At 37.2% G+C, this 14,053-nt stretch overlaps 1 long non-coding RNA gene across 1 annotated transcript in view; it reads right to left on the bottom strand.

The window, feature by feature from the left end:
• Window positions 1–926: 926 nt before the first annotated feature.
• LOC116563220 overlaps window positions 927–14,053 on the bottom strand; it is a 56,268-nt gene continuing 43,141 nt past the window's right edge. The window contains exons 3-4 of the long non-coding RNA XR_004274285.1: window positions 1,441–2,391; window positions 927–1,385 (exon numbers count right to left, since the gene is read on the bottom strand). This is a non-coding gene — a long non-coding RNA (uncharacterized LOC116563220). The remainder of the gene's footprint in view (window positions 1,386–1,440; window positions 2,392–14,053) is intronic.

A 14,053-nucleotide genomic window follows, 5' to 3' on the forward strand; every position in this document is an offset into this window, starting at 1 on the left:
CATACCAGATAACTGGATTATAGTAGAAAGAAAACAACCCTCTCTCCAAGGAGTTTAGGTTAAAGGGAAAAAAAGGAATGTTAGATAAAATTTCTCAGATGTATTGATCTTGAGCAAGGGTCTAGGTTTACTTCAAACTTGCAATAAGAGTACTAGCTTCAGAGAAATCCAGTTCAAATCTTGCTTCTGCAAGGAGTGTCTTTATAGTAAAAAACAAAATGAACAAAAATGACGAAAAGCTCTATTTTGATAAGAGTGTTAGTCTAGGTACTAGAAAGGAATGTCTGTTAAAGTTTTTTTTTTTTTTTTTTTTTTAATCTAGTTACAAGATTTTAAGTTTGTAATACTATCACACATGTATCGGTTTTGTAGGCTAAACTCTAACTTCACTGATTGGGATGTAATCAGAAATATTACTAATTGGTAAAGAACGATTCTTAAAGTATCTAAAAGTGTTAATATTTTGCTCAGGGTTGAGACGTGTTTTTTTACCTAAAATCTCTCCCATTAAATGGTGAGACACGTATATTGAAAGTAGAACATATATGGTCTATCATGAATACAGATAGTGACCAAAGCTTTTTGTGACTGATAAGAATTATTAGTAAAGCTGAAAAATGACAGTATAAAATGTTAATGTTTGTCTCATCAAGTTATAATGATGCATGATCAGTGTCCTCACAGGGAGAATGTCAGTGGTTTTCTGTTCTTTCGTACAACCTAGATGGAATAGTCTCTCAATTAACATATTCTCTTCGCTGTGACTCTCATACTCAGGTATTCTTTTCATCAGGTTTTCTTTTACTCTGCTAGTGGTGAAAGTTCTGTGTGGTCAGAGAGACGTGGTTTTAACATCTGCCCCACCACTGAACCAGGTTTGGATATTGGAAAGCTATTTAAAGTTTCTGAACATTAGTTTTCCCATTTCTAGAATGGAAATAGTTTTCCAACTAATAGAATTATTTGATGGTTACAAAAGATAAGGTATGCAATGTGTTACTCGCACCAAGTAGGCATTCAATAAATTATAACTCCCTTAATTATGTCATCATTATCACCACCACCACCACCATCATCATCATCATCATCATCATCATCATCATTTTTTCCAGCCACTATGATTGTTCTTTGCCCATTGCATGAAGTAGACATTAAAGAATCTTAGGTTTGATTCCTCAGTTCAAAGCTCAGTAGCTTTGAGATGAGGGGAGATTATTTAATGTTCTCATTTGAATTTCTCATCTATAAAATGAAAGTATTATTAAAGATAAGAAATACATCACTGTGTTATGGTGACAATTAATTTAAATAATATGAGTAAAGTGTCCACTATTGTATGGAGTAGGTTCTCACTAAATGACATTTCCTTTGCCCAATAACAGATTCTGGCCAATGGAGAGGCATTCCTGTGCTGTAAATAAACATCAAATAAAATAAAACTGGCATCAAATTTGTTGATTTATAAGTTTCATTAGTGTGAGGGAGTCCCCTAGGACCTGCTCATCCCTGGAGAAGGTGATCAAATCACATTATAGATCCTGCAAAACTGGAGACAAGATCAAGGTCTCTCATTAAGATTCATTCACCTAAGAAGCTCCATCCCATGAAATAATGTTTCTGGTTTAAATCAAGTATAAATATATTAAAAATAAATGAAAATGATAGTATGTATATGTAGTAACTCACTTCCATGTGTATGCCTAAAGGGGAAATAGATAAAGGTTAGAAAATTCCAGTGAATAAAGGAGAGAGTTTCATTTGAGATCCAGTTGACTGCTAAGCACAAGACTCATTTTTCATGGACAGGCATCCTCCCTCACCATTTCTCTGGCTCAGCCCCACACTCTGTACGTTGGCATCTCTGTTCCAGGCTCCAGCCATTATGAACCACACTCTATTTTCTGATGATTATGTGATCCTGAATTTCAATGCCTCAGTACCTTCTAGTTCCTCTGTCAGAAGTGGCTCTATACCCCTTTCCCCTACCTTTCTTCTCTACCTACATACCTTTTATAACTCAGATGAAATGTCAACTTCCTCTAAAAGCACTTCCTTCTCACATTTCATCAATCCTCTCCCTCTGTGTTTCTTTGGCTTCTATCTTGACCTTTACTGTTGATATCCCATGCAACATATTTTCTTCTGTAACTCTTCTAAGTTTTAGAACTCTTTGAGTGTAGGCACTTTGTCTTACTTGCCCATTTATAATTTTGTTTGTTCTTCAAGGTGCAGCTCAGCTGAAATAACACAGCTCCACTGACACCTGTGAAGCTTTTATAAAATAACCAAATATCTAGGCTTTACACTTGATTTTATGTCCCAAGTCTTCCATTTATTAATTTTTATCTTTGGTCACTTGCAAACTTCAGTTCTTTTTAAAAAAAATCTCATCTGTAAAATAAAGATATGGCATTTATCTTAATGAATAATTGTAAATGGCCAGCAAAACATATAGTGCAAAGTATCTAGTGTCTAATAGATGCTCAAGAATGCTAGTAATTATTTTTATTCTTCTGAGAATGCTGTTGGCATTTTTATTGTATCAATTATTTCACACATTATGCCACATTTTGCCTTGTGTTATTAGTGTCTATGCATTTGTCCTCTCCTTGTCATTGGTTTTAGATTATGTTCAGATGTTCTTTCTTAAGCCTTTGTATCTGTGTGTGTGTATGTGTGTATGTTAGCAGAATTTATTTATGGCATAAACCCAATAAATGTGCACTGAGGTTATCATCAGAAAAGAGGGCCATGTCAAGATTTAAACTAATGTAGGTAAACACGAGAAACACACAAACATTCTTTTTTTCCCCCCAGTTTATAGTATTTTATTTTATTTTATTTTTGTTTATGTTTGAACCCATCTTTTTTTTATTGCATTTTAGGTTTTGGGATACATGTGAAGAACATGCAAGACTGTTGCATAGGTATACACATGGCAGTGTGATTTGCTGCCTTCCTCCCCTTCACCTATATCTGGCATTTCTCCCCATGCTATCTCTCCCCACCTCCCCACCCCCATCCCTCCCCCATTTCCCCCCAACAGACTCCAGTGTGTAGTGCTCCCCTCCCTGTGTCCATGGAAACACACAAACATTCTAAGAATCCTATATAAACAAGCACAAAATATATCTTAGTAAACATTAAGGTACAATATGAACCATAGAATGTTAGAAAAACACTAAGAATTATTATTAGAAGTAGGATAAAATTTAAGTTAAAATAGTGCCTGTTCTACAGTTACCATCAAGAGTTCATTTCATAACTTCCTCCATTGCTTTCTTTCTGTAAGAAGTGAGAAAGGATGACTTCCTGATGAGAGAAATTAAGCTCATGGGTCAATTTTCACCAAGAAATAATGTGATAGAACCACAATACAATTCTGTATTCTTTCCTAAGCACTGCAAGGTTCTAGGCATAGCTAGTGTAAGCAGAGAGAGACTGCAACATGTGACCAATTATTCACGTATACTAGAGAGAAACTTGACTTTTGTCAAGTTCTAAATTTGAAGGTACACAGCAAAAAAAAAAAAAAAAAAGAGAGAGAGAGAAAAGAGTAGCCTTAACATATTTTGTGTATTTCAGATACACAGATTTTTTTTTCCATCCCATGGGAAATTGACAAAAATAAATGCACCATACTATTTCCCTGTATGATGGTTCCCTCTTATCTATGGTTTCTCTTTTTGCAGTCTTAGTTGCCTATGGCCAACTGCTATCCAAAAATATTAAATAAAAATTCCAGAAATAAACGACTCATAAGTTTAAATTGTGCACTGCTCTGCGTGGTGTGATATATCAGGGCTGTTCCACTCTGCCCTGTCCAGGGCATGAATCATCCCTTCTTCCAGTGATATCCACCCTGTATGTGCTTCCTACCCATTACTCACTTAGGTTATAAGATCCACTGTCACATTATCACGGGTTTGTGTTCAAGTAACCCTTATTTTACTTAATAACTTATTAGTTATTGTTGTCAACCCCTTATGCCATCTAATTTATAAATTAAGCTTTACCATAAGTATGTATGTAAGGGAAAAAAGCATAGCATATGTAGGGTTCAGTAATATCTATGGCTCTAGGTATTTAATAAGGATCTTGGAACATATCCACCAGGGATGAAAGGAAACTATTGTATGTTACATTTACCTTTGTATTAGTATTAAGATCTTGTTCCAAAATTCATTTCTCAGGAAGTTGAATTTTAGCTTTGAAGTTGTTGACGCTGGTGTATTTCTAAGAAACTAAAAGTTACCAAGTGGTTACTAAGTAGAATTAAGAATTGGGACTAAAATAACGAATAAAGACAACTAAATATATTTCATGCCCTCATTTCTTTTTTGAAGGCTTGAAGCTAAAAGTTGCTTTTTTAAATAAAAGAGTTCGTGTTATGACCCTAGTTGAAAATACTTCCATCATTGCCATTTTACTTTGCAGAGCATTAAACTAACATGGAATCTAGGTTGCTTCTAATTATATAAAGATGGGAATAGACAGTGCCTTTTCACATTTGGAGCTCTCCTGCCTGCTCTAGGGACTTCTATTTAAACAAAATGCAAAACTATTTGTGTTAGTCCATTTATGTTGCTATAAAGGAATACCTGAGGCTGGATAATACACAAAGAAAAGAGATTAAATTGGCTCAAGGTTTGGCAGGCTCTACAAACATGGCTTTAGTATTTGCTTCTGTTAATGGCCTCAGGAAGCTTACAATTATGGCAGAAGACAAAGGGGGAGCAGGCATGTCCTCATGGTGAGAGAGGAAATAAAAGAGAGGGAAAGGGGGAGGGCCAAATGCTCATAAGTAACCGGTTCTCCTGTGAGCGCACTGCAAAAAGGGCACCAACCCATTCAAGAGGGATCTGCCCCGTGACTCAAACACTTCCCACCAGGACCCACCTCCAACACTGGGAATTATATTTCAACATGAAAGTTGGAGGGGATGCACATTCAAACACTATCAGTGTTCAAAAATGTTTACTTCTTAAATTTTTAAAGATTCTAATAATCAACACTAACATCTAGGGCAAAATGTGTCTGCAGAGTGCTCACTTTTTATACATACAAACTCATTTCTTCAATTACAATGACATATGAAACACCTACCGTATGTGAGATACACTGCTAGTTGCTTTAAAGTTTATGCCTGTTGGTCTGAGTGCAATTCCCCATTCCCTTCTCTCACCGGACATACACACACACACACACACACACACACACACACACACACACACACACACACACACACACACACACACATTCTGGAAACAATAATCTTAGAAAAGATGTGGCCAGCTAAATCTACCACCCTATTTTTCTTAATAATATCCTGATATGGTTTGGCTGTGTTCCCACCCAAATCTCATCCTGAACTGTAGCTCCCACAATTCCCATGTGTCATGGAAGGGACCCAGTGGAAGGTTATTGAATCATGGGGCAGGGTCTTTCTCATCTGTTCTTATGATAGTGAATAAATCTCACAATGTCTGATGGTTTTATAAAGAGGAGTTCCCCTACAAAAGTTCTCTCTCTTTGCCTGTCAGCATCCCTGTAAGACGTGACTTGTTCTTCCTTGCCTTCCACTATGATTGTGAGGCCTCCCCAGCCAAGCGGAACTCAAAATTTATTAAACTGTTTTTTCTTCCTGGTCTCGGGTATGTGTTTATGAAAATGGACTAATACAGTAAATTGGCAACAGTAGAGTGGGGCATTACTGAAAAGATACCAAAATATGTGGATGCAACTTCAGAACTGGGTAACAGGCAGAGGTTGGAAGAGTTTGGAGAGCTCAGAATAAAACAGGGAAATGTGGGGAAATTTGCAACTTTCTAAAGACCTGTTGAATGGCTTTGACAAAAATGCTGATGGTGAAATGAACAATAATGTTCAGGCTGAGGTGGTCTCAGATGGAGACAAGGAACTTGCTGAGAACTGGAGCACAGGTGACTCTTGTTATGTTCTGGCAAAGAGACTAGCAGCATTTTTCTCCTGTCCTAGAGATTTGTGGAACTTCGAACTTCAGAAAGATTATTTAGGGTATCTGGCAGAATAAATTTCTAAGCAGCAAAGCATTCAAGATGTGATTTGGGTGCCATTAAAAGCATTCCATTTTATAAGGGAAGAAGAGCATAAAAGTTTGAAAAATATACAGCATGACAATGCAATAGAAAAGAGTATCTTTTTTTCTGGGGAGAAATTCAAGCTTGCTCCAGAGATTTGTGTAAGTAATGAGGAGTGAATGTTAATCTTCAAGACAATGGGGAAAATGTCTCAAGGACAGGTCAGACATCTTCACAGCAATCCCTCCCAGAATAGGCTGGAGGCCTAGGAGGCAAAAGTGGTTTCCTGGGCCAGGCCTAGGGTCCCCATGCTGTTTGCAGTCTAGGGACTTTAGCTGCTCCAGCCATGGCTGAAAGGGGCCAATGTAGATCTCAGGCCATGGCTTCAGAGGGTGCAAGCCCCAGCCTTTGCAGCTTCCACATACTGTTGAGCCTGTGAGTGCACAGAGGTCAAGAATTGAGGTTTGAAAACCTCTGTCTAGATTTCAGAGGATGTATGGAAATGCCTGGCTGTCCAGGCAGAAGTTTGCTGCAGGGATGGGGCCCTCATGGAGAACCTCTGCTAGGGTACTGTAAAAGGGAAATGTGGGGTTGAAGTCCCCACACAGAGTCCCTACTGGGTCACCACCTAGTGGAGCTATGAGAAGAAGGCCACTGTACTCCAGACCCAAGAATGAGAGGTCCACCTACAGCTTGCACTGTGTGCCTGGAAAAGCTGAAGACACTCAATGCCAGCCTGTGAAAACAGCCAAGAGGGAGGCTGTTCCCTGCAAAGCCACAGGGGTAGAGCTGCCCAAGACCATGGGAACCCACCTCTTGTGTCAGTGTGACCAGGAGGTGAAACATGGAATCAAAGGAGATCATTTTAGAGCTTTAAGATTTGTCTGCCCCCCCAGATTTTGGAATTGCATGAGTCCTATAGCCCCTTTGTTTTGGCCAATTACTCCCATTTGGAAAGGCTGTATTTATCCAATACCATACTCCTATTGTATCTAGGAAGTAACTAACTTCCTTTTGATTTTACAGGCTCATAAGTGGAAAGGGCTTGCCTTGTCTCAGATGAGACTTTGGACTGTGGACTTTTGAGTTAATGAAGAAATGAATTAAGACTTTAGGGAACTGTTGGGAAGGCATGATTTGACTTTAAAATGTGAGGATATGAGATTTGGGAGGGGCTGGGGTGGAAGATATAGTTTGGCTGTGTCCCCACACAAATCCCATGTTGAATTGTAAGTCCTACACTTCGCACATGTAGCGGAAGGGAGACAGCGGGAGGTAATTGAATCACAGAGGTGGTCTTTCTTGTGCTGTTCTCATGATAATGAATAAGCATCACAATATCTGATGAGTTTATAAAGAGGAGTTCCCCTGCACAAGCTTTCTCTCTTTGCCTGCCATCACACATGTAAGATAGGACTTGCTTCTCCTTGCCTTCCACCATGATTATAAGGCCTCCCCAACCATGTGGTACTGTAAGTTCATTAAATCTCTTTTTCTTCCCATTCTTGGCTATGTCTTTATCAGCAGTGTTAAAACAGACCAATACATGTCCCAAGATGTAAAATTATTTGTTCAAATGTGCTTTTAGGCACATTCACTCTCATCCATCTCCTCATCCATCTTTCCAACAAACATTCATCTAATAATCGATGTTTTTTAAAAGTATTCATAGAGTACCTGCTGTGAGTTAGGCACTTCCCTGTGGGTTGCAAAACATATATTGTTCCTTTTCTCAGAGAACTTGTAGTTGGATAGAGGATATAGACATAAATCAGTTAGTTACCGAAATACTTATATAATTATATATTTAAACATGAGCTATTATAGAAAGGAACCCTGTGCTATGAGAAAGAACAACAATAAAGTCTAATTTAATTTGACAGCTTGGAAAACCTTTTTAAGAAAATGGTATTTAAGTGTATCTCTAAGAATAGTTAGCAGTTTGTTAAATGGGAAATGGCAGGAAGAGAATTCCAGGAAGAGTTCTTGAATTGCATAAAGGTGAAAAACATTGAACAAGATATGACCCTTCGAGAAACTGACGGAGAGTTAGTGAGGTAGAAATACAGTAAGTAGAGGGACAGGTAGAAGGAAGCAGTAGCCAGGTCATGGAGAAACCACAATGTCTTTAAGAAGTTTTAGGCCTTTTGGAGGAACCAAAATATCCTGTGGTAGTTTTAGACTGACTTCATTGAGCTGCTCTCTGTCTCCAGTGTGGATACACTTCTCACTCCCCTCAGGCTACAGTACCTTCTGCTGCTCTGACCCTACCATAAGGATGTTCTCTTCATCAAATTCCTACTCCAGCACCTGTGCTGGGCCACCTCCCTCCCTCTTGGATTCTGAGGCCATCATCCTACAAAGATGCCTTCCCATCCCCCTTGGTCTTTGCCTCACACTCTTTACCACAATTGACCCCCTCCCAGGACAGACACCTACAATGTGCTCCATGTAATATTTTTGGACTCAATTATTTAGAAAGGAAAAGAAATAAAAAGAAATAAAATGAAGAGAAAATAAATGAAGTAAAGAAGAAAAATAATAACATCTTAAAGATATGATAAAAATGTAGGCTTTGGGAAATAATACTAAAGTCATATGTTTAGAGAACCTAGAGTACCCAGTTTAGTCATCACTAAAACTGGCAAAATCTTGGGATTTACCTGGAGGACTTTTAAAAACTAAGAATCATGAATGACCTGATGGAGTGGGTGTTATTCAACCTCTAATAACCTGTTAATGATGCATTCTAGTGCAAATGTTTTCAGTCTCCTCTATGCAGGACCCTGTAGTTGCCTTGAACTTTAAGAAACTCCAGTGCTTGTGTGTGTGTGTTTGTGTGTGTGTGTGTTTGTGTGTGTGTATGTGTGTGTGTGTGTGCGTGTGAAGTGGGAAGAGTGTGGGAAGGAATACATCTAGTAAAATCTCTTTACTTCCACTGCAATCAGGGCAAAATAGAACTCCAAATATATTTTCTGTATTTATCTTTCATGCAGTATTTTATTAGAAGGCTTTTCTGTTTTAAAATAGTGTGAAAGCATTGCACTACAGTATTTTGCTTCCCTTAATCACACATAGAAGATAAAAAGGAAACTAGAGAGTCTCACTGCATTTGGTCTTCTCTATAATGAAGGCAAATACTGAAAATATTCAAGGACCTTTTTTGAAATACAAGTATTCTTCAGTGCAACAGAAATTGCTCCAATCTGTCAATCTCCCTTAATGTTGTATCTAATAATACATATCATTTGATAATAGTTTAAACATACCTAGTAATAGCTTTAATTCTTTCACAGAAAGGGACAATTCAAAAAACTCATTTATGCTTTCTGAAAAAAAACACCTGACATTTTGAAAACACAAATGTTTACAGATGATTTGTGGATATATTATGACAAATATTGTAGTTATTGTTACTTTTCAATCACTGGGCAGATTAAATACAAATACATATGAAGATTTTCAGGTCACAAGAACATTCATTACATATTTATCATAAGCTCTCAGTGGTTTCAGTACCATGCAAAATAATCCAAAAATGTTAAACTCGCTAAAGAAGGAGTTCATATTCTATCTGGAAAGACACAAAGAAGAGGAAAAAATAATGCAATCATATCTGTACAAGTATAAAGATAAAGAGGGAGGGTTCTATGGAGCCCATAAAAGGGCATATAAGCCAGTGTGGGAGTTGTAGATAAGGCATTCTATAGGAGGGGAGGTTTGACCTACAAAGCTTATTCCTACTGATTGTTTTAAAGTTGCCTTTTGATGTGGCCTGGATGAACTTCAGCATGTAAAGTTACATTTGTTGCATTAACTTAATACAAGATCATCTAACAAGCCTATGCCTTCTTTAGGTAAGCATTAGTGGTCAGATTTTGAATCATGTCATCATTTACTCCTTCGATACTCCATTTAATAAGCATAATAGTTTTGTTTTTGTTTTTGTATTTTTTCATGTCTGTTTATTACAAATTTTGGGAGCTGTTCTGGTGTGGGAGAAGGGAGAAAAGATTTGGAGTTAGTCTAGATTTTAGAATTGGATTCTCCACTTGTTAGTAACTTGACCTTTGCAATCCATGTAAATATTTACAGTTGCTTCATTTGTAAAACTGACATAAATATATCTTTCTAGCTAGTTGTGTATCACAGAATTGAGCAATATATGATCATGTTTTTGTTATGTTTAGTGTGTTTTATAGATGTTAAAACTCTTTGATAATAAAGTGCATACTTTCATCATTTTAAAATAATGAATTTTTTTCTCAAAATGATGACCAGCTGGTTCTAAGTAGTAGTTAATGAATCTGTCCTGGCAAAGTGGTAAGTGGTCAATCTAAGCAAATGTTATTTACAAAGGTAATACAAATCTAGTACGCTTCTTAGAGGAGATGAGTGTGAGAGATTAGCCAATGTTGATAAACTAACAAATCGTCATTTTATAAGTTCGAGTGTAAATCATTCCAAGCTAGAGGAAATCAGAGAAAGCTTCACAGATGAGTAACATTTGTTCTGTAAAGTAGTTATATTTTCAACCAATGGAACAGTATAAGAAAGAAACAGGGATAGAGAAAGATGTCTTTGGTTGTTAGCAAATTCTCATTGGAACATAGTTAATAAAAGCATAGTTATTTACATATGAAATAGGATCCCAGCCTAATGTTAGGCCAAGAAGTTTAGATTTTGTGCAAATGACAATATAATAGCATATTTGAATAACTGAGTGACAGACTTAAATCTGAAACTTGGGGAAATGAAAATTATTCTTGCAAGAGATTTGGTGAGAAGAGAGAAACTGTAGGATTGCATAAAATTGTCAAATGCAGACTACCTATTAAAATCAACTTTAAAAATACTGTTCACTCATTCAACACACTTTTATTAAAGATCTCTTATGTTCCAGGCAAGATGTAAGTTAATTCCTTATTATCAATTTGTTTTCATGTCATTTCCTATGTTATGGGTATTATCTTAAAAATAAAAATGACTGCCCATAATCTTGATTTCTAAATACTATGCTCCACGAATTGAAATGAGCACTCATTGGAGAAATGGCTGGCTCTAGGGCTGGAGCAGGGAAACGACAAGATGAGTCTAGAACATCTTTTAGCAAACAGAAAGTATGAAGAGTGTAAAGAATGATAGGGCTTGTCAAAGGACACAGGGGCCAGCTCTAAGTGGTACCCTTGGGCAAGCCTAGAAAAATTAGAACATTTCTGGGTGCAATGGCTCACATCCGTAATCCAAGCATCACCTGAGATCAAGTTCAAGACCAGCCTGGTCAACATGGTAAAACTCCGTCTCAACTAAAAATACAAAATTAACTGGGCATGATGGTGAGCGCCTGTAAACCTAGCTACATGGGAAGTTGAGGCAAGAGAATCGCTTGAACCCGGGAGACAAAGGTTAGAGTGAGCAGAGATTGTGGCATTGCACTCCAGCATGGGAAACAAGAGTGAAACCCCATCTCATTTTTTTTAAAAATTAGAATATTAAAACAATGATAGCAAAAGATTATAGCCCTTGAATAAATAATTCTTAAGCTTATACTGTTATAAACTAACTAACTAAATAAATAAATAAACAGAAAGTTTTTCCTTCCAGTGGATAAGGAAATGGAAAGGAAATATGAAATTAGCAAATTACAAGTTGTCAACCATCATAATAATTGATTCAGGCAAAATATGTAAATTCATGCTAAAGCTAGTGGGTAAAAGTTTGAGGAAATATAGGATATTTACAAATATACAAAGTATTTCCCATGGCAACATTATGTAAAAAGTGGAAAAAATGAAATTTTCAGTAGAAAAATGTAGCAATCAAGGAGTCAAAGTTAACATCACAAGTAATGTGATAAATAGATACCATATTACATGCTGATACACAGAAACATATGAAAAACTCAAATTAAGAGATATCTACAGTTAAATGGCCTATATTCTTCAAGAAAATTTCAAGATAAGCCAATTAGAATATAGAAAGCTGAAAAATCACATCCCTTTCACTGAAGCAATGAGAAAAAAGTAGAAAAAAAATGTACAAATTGTAATTCTATTTGAGCCAATCAGAGAACTGAGATCACAAAGCAATCAAGGAAATTGAATCCTAAGGAGTGATGGTTTCCTGATGAGAGATGGGACACATGAAATATATTACATTTGGCAGCACACAGAAGAATGAGATGATCACCATAAAAGCAGATAGAAGAATACAACTGATATTTTAATAAATTTCTAAAACCTAGATGTAGATAAGAGTGAGTTTAATAGCCTGGGAGTCCCAGATACATGGGAAGTCCACTCTTTCTGTTTGTTTGTTTGATTTACTGCCCCTTGCCGAGCAGGGATATCCCACAGGCAGTGTGCCCAGAGAAGCCCTCACTAGTTTCTTTCCATGTGCATCCATCAGGTGTTCATGAGAAAGACGGGACGGGGACAGAGACCTGAAAGAGCTCTATTACTGAAAGGGCTGCTGGGCCTGCCTAGGTGTGTGGGTGAACGAGGAGCACTTGGAGAAGCCCATTTGTACTCCAGGCTCTGCATGTGTATAAAGTGGGGATTGGCTGCCTGCCACTTGGGAATGGAAAGGAACACTGCTGAGGCTTCTGTGGACAGGAACTATGTAAGTCTGAGGCTGCAGCAGGAGAGCCAAGAAAATTCTGCTCCCACCACAAACCTTACTCTCAGTAACAAACATCACCAGCCTATCACAAAAGGAAAGGAAAGGGGGCAGAGAGAAACCACCGATGTGGTATAGGAGTAGAGGCTTACAGAAAGCCAACAGTAGAACAGGAATTCTAAGGGAAAGCCTCTAGCACTCCGGGCCATGCATTAAGCACAAGACAGAAGTGGTTTGCACGAACGAAATTTGAAGCCTGTGGTACACAGAAGGAACCTAGCCACCAAAAAGCCCAAAACCAACTCAGCTACAGGCTAGATTTACTCAACCCTTCCCTTCAAATTGCCTGATAGAAGAAAAAACAGAAAACTTCCAAGCATAAATTTTAGTCACCTAGTCTCAGTTTTATTCATCTGTTTTCAGTTACCTCCTTTTACTAACAATGTCTCACACTTATCTAAACATTATGGAACACACAAAGCAAGTAAAAGGACATATATTCTAGAAAGAAAAGAATGAAGAGAAGCAGACACGGAGACAGCCCAGAGACTGACTGTCAGACAGGATAACAATGACTAATACGCTGAAGGAATCGCTTAGTGGAAAAGGTGAGTGCATGCATTAAAAGATGGGAGGAATTCAGAATGAAGGAAAATGAAAGTTTAAAAAGAGTCAATTGGAAATGCTGAAAATAAAAACACAATATCAGAGATGAAGAATTACTTCAACAGGCTTTTCAGCAGAATAGTCAGAGAAATGGAAAGCAGCAATAACCTTGAAAATAATTAAAACACAAAGAGGGAAAAAAGAGCTAAAAGGCAAACAGAAGCATGGAAGAGTTGTGAAACAACCAAATCATTGAATATACACATACTTGGAATCTCAGGAGGAGAAGAAAGAATGAAGCAGAAGAAATATTTGAAGTAATAAAGACCAAGACTTTTTCAAATATAATGAAAGATAATAAACCAGAGTTCCTGAAGCTTCAGAGAAACCCAAGCAGCAGGAAAAATTTACTTTAAAGAGATTTCAATTATATATTAAAGAGATTTTTAAAAAATTAAATCTGTTCTATATACCCACATTGTAAATTATATTTCAAAGGTAATTACATTTTAAAGATATTTTTAAAAATAAAGTCTGTTATATTTACCCACATTATTACGGTGTCCAAATATCTTTGCGTGTCTATGCTTGTGTATGTGTGTCTGTGTGTTTTGCTTCTGAAGTGCATCTGATATCATGCTCAGTTTGCCAGATCTTGCTGTAACATCTCATTTCATGCAAGTTGGCTGGCAATAATTTATCTCAGCTTTTGTCATCTGAGAAGCATATGCCTTTCTTAGTTGCAAGACGTTTTCACAGGGCATCATTGT

The sequence above is a fragment of the Sapajus apella genome, unplaced genomic scaffold (genome assembly GCF_009761245.1).
Source record: "Sapajus apella isolate SASKATOON/1434 unplaced genomic scaffold, GSC_monkey_1.0 scaffold34, whole genome shotgun sequence".
Lineage (NCBI taxonomy): Eukaryota > Metazoa > Chordata > Mammalia > Primates > Cebidae > Sapajus > Sapajus apella.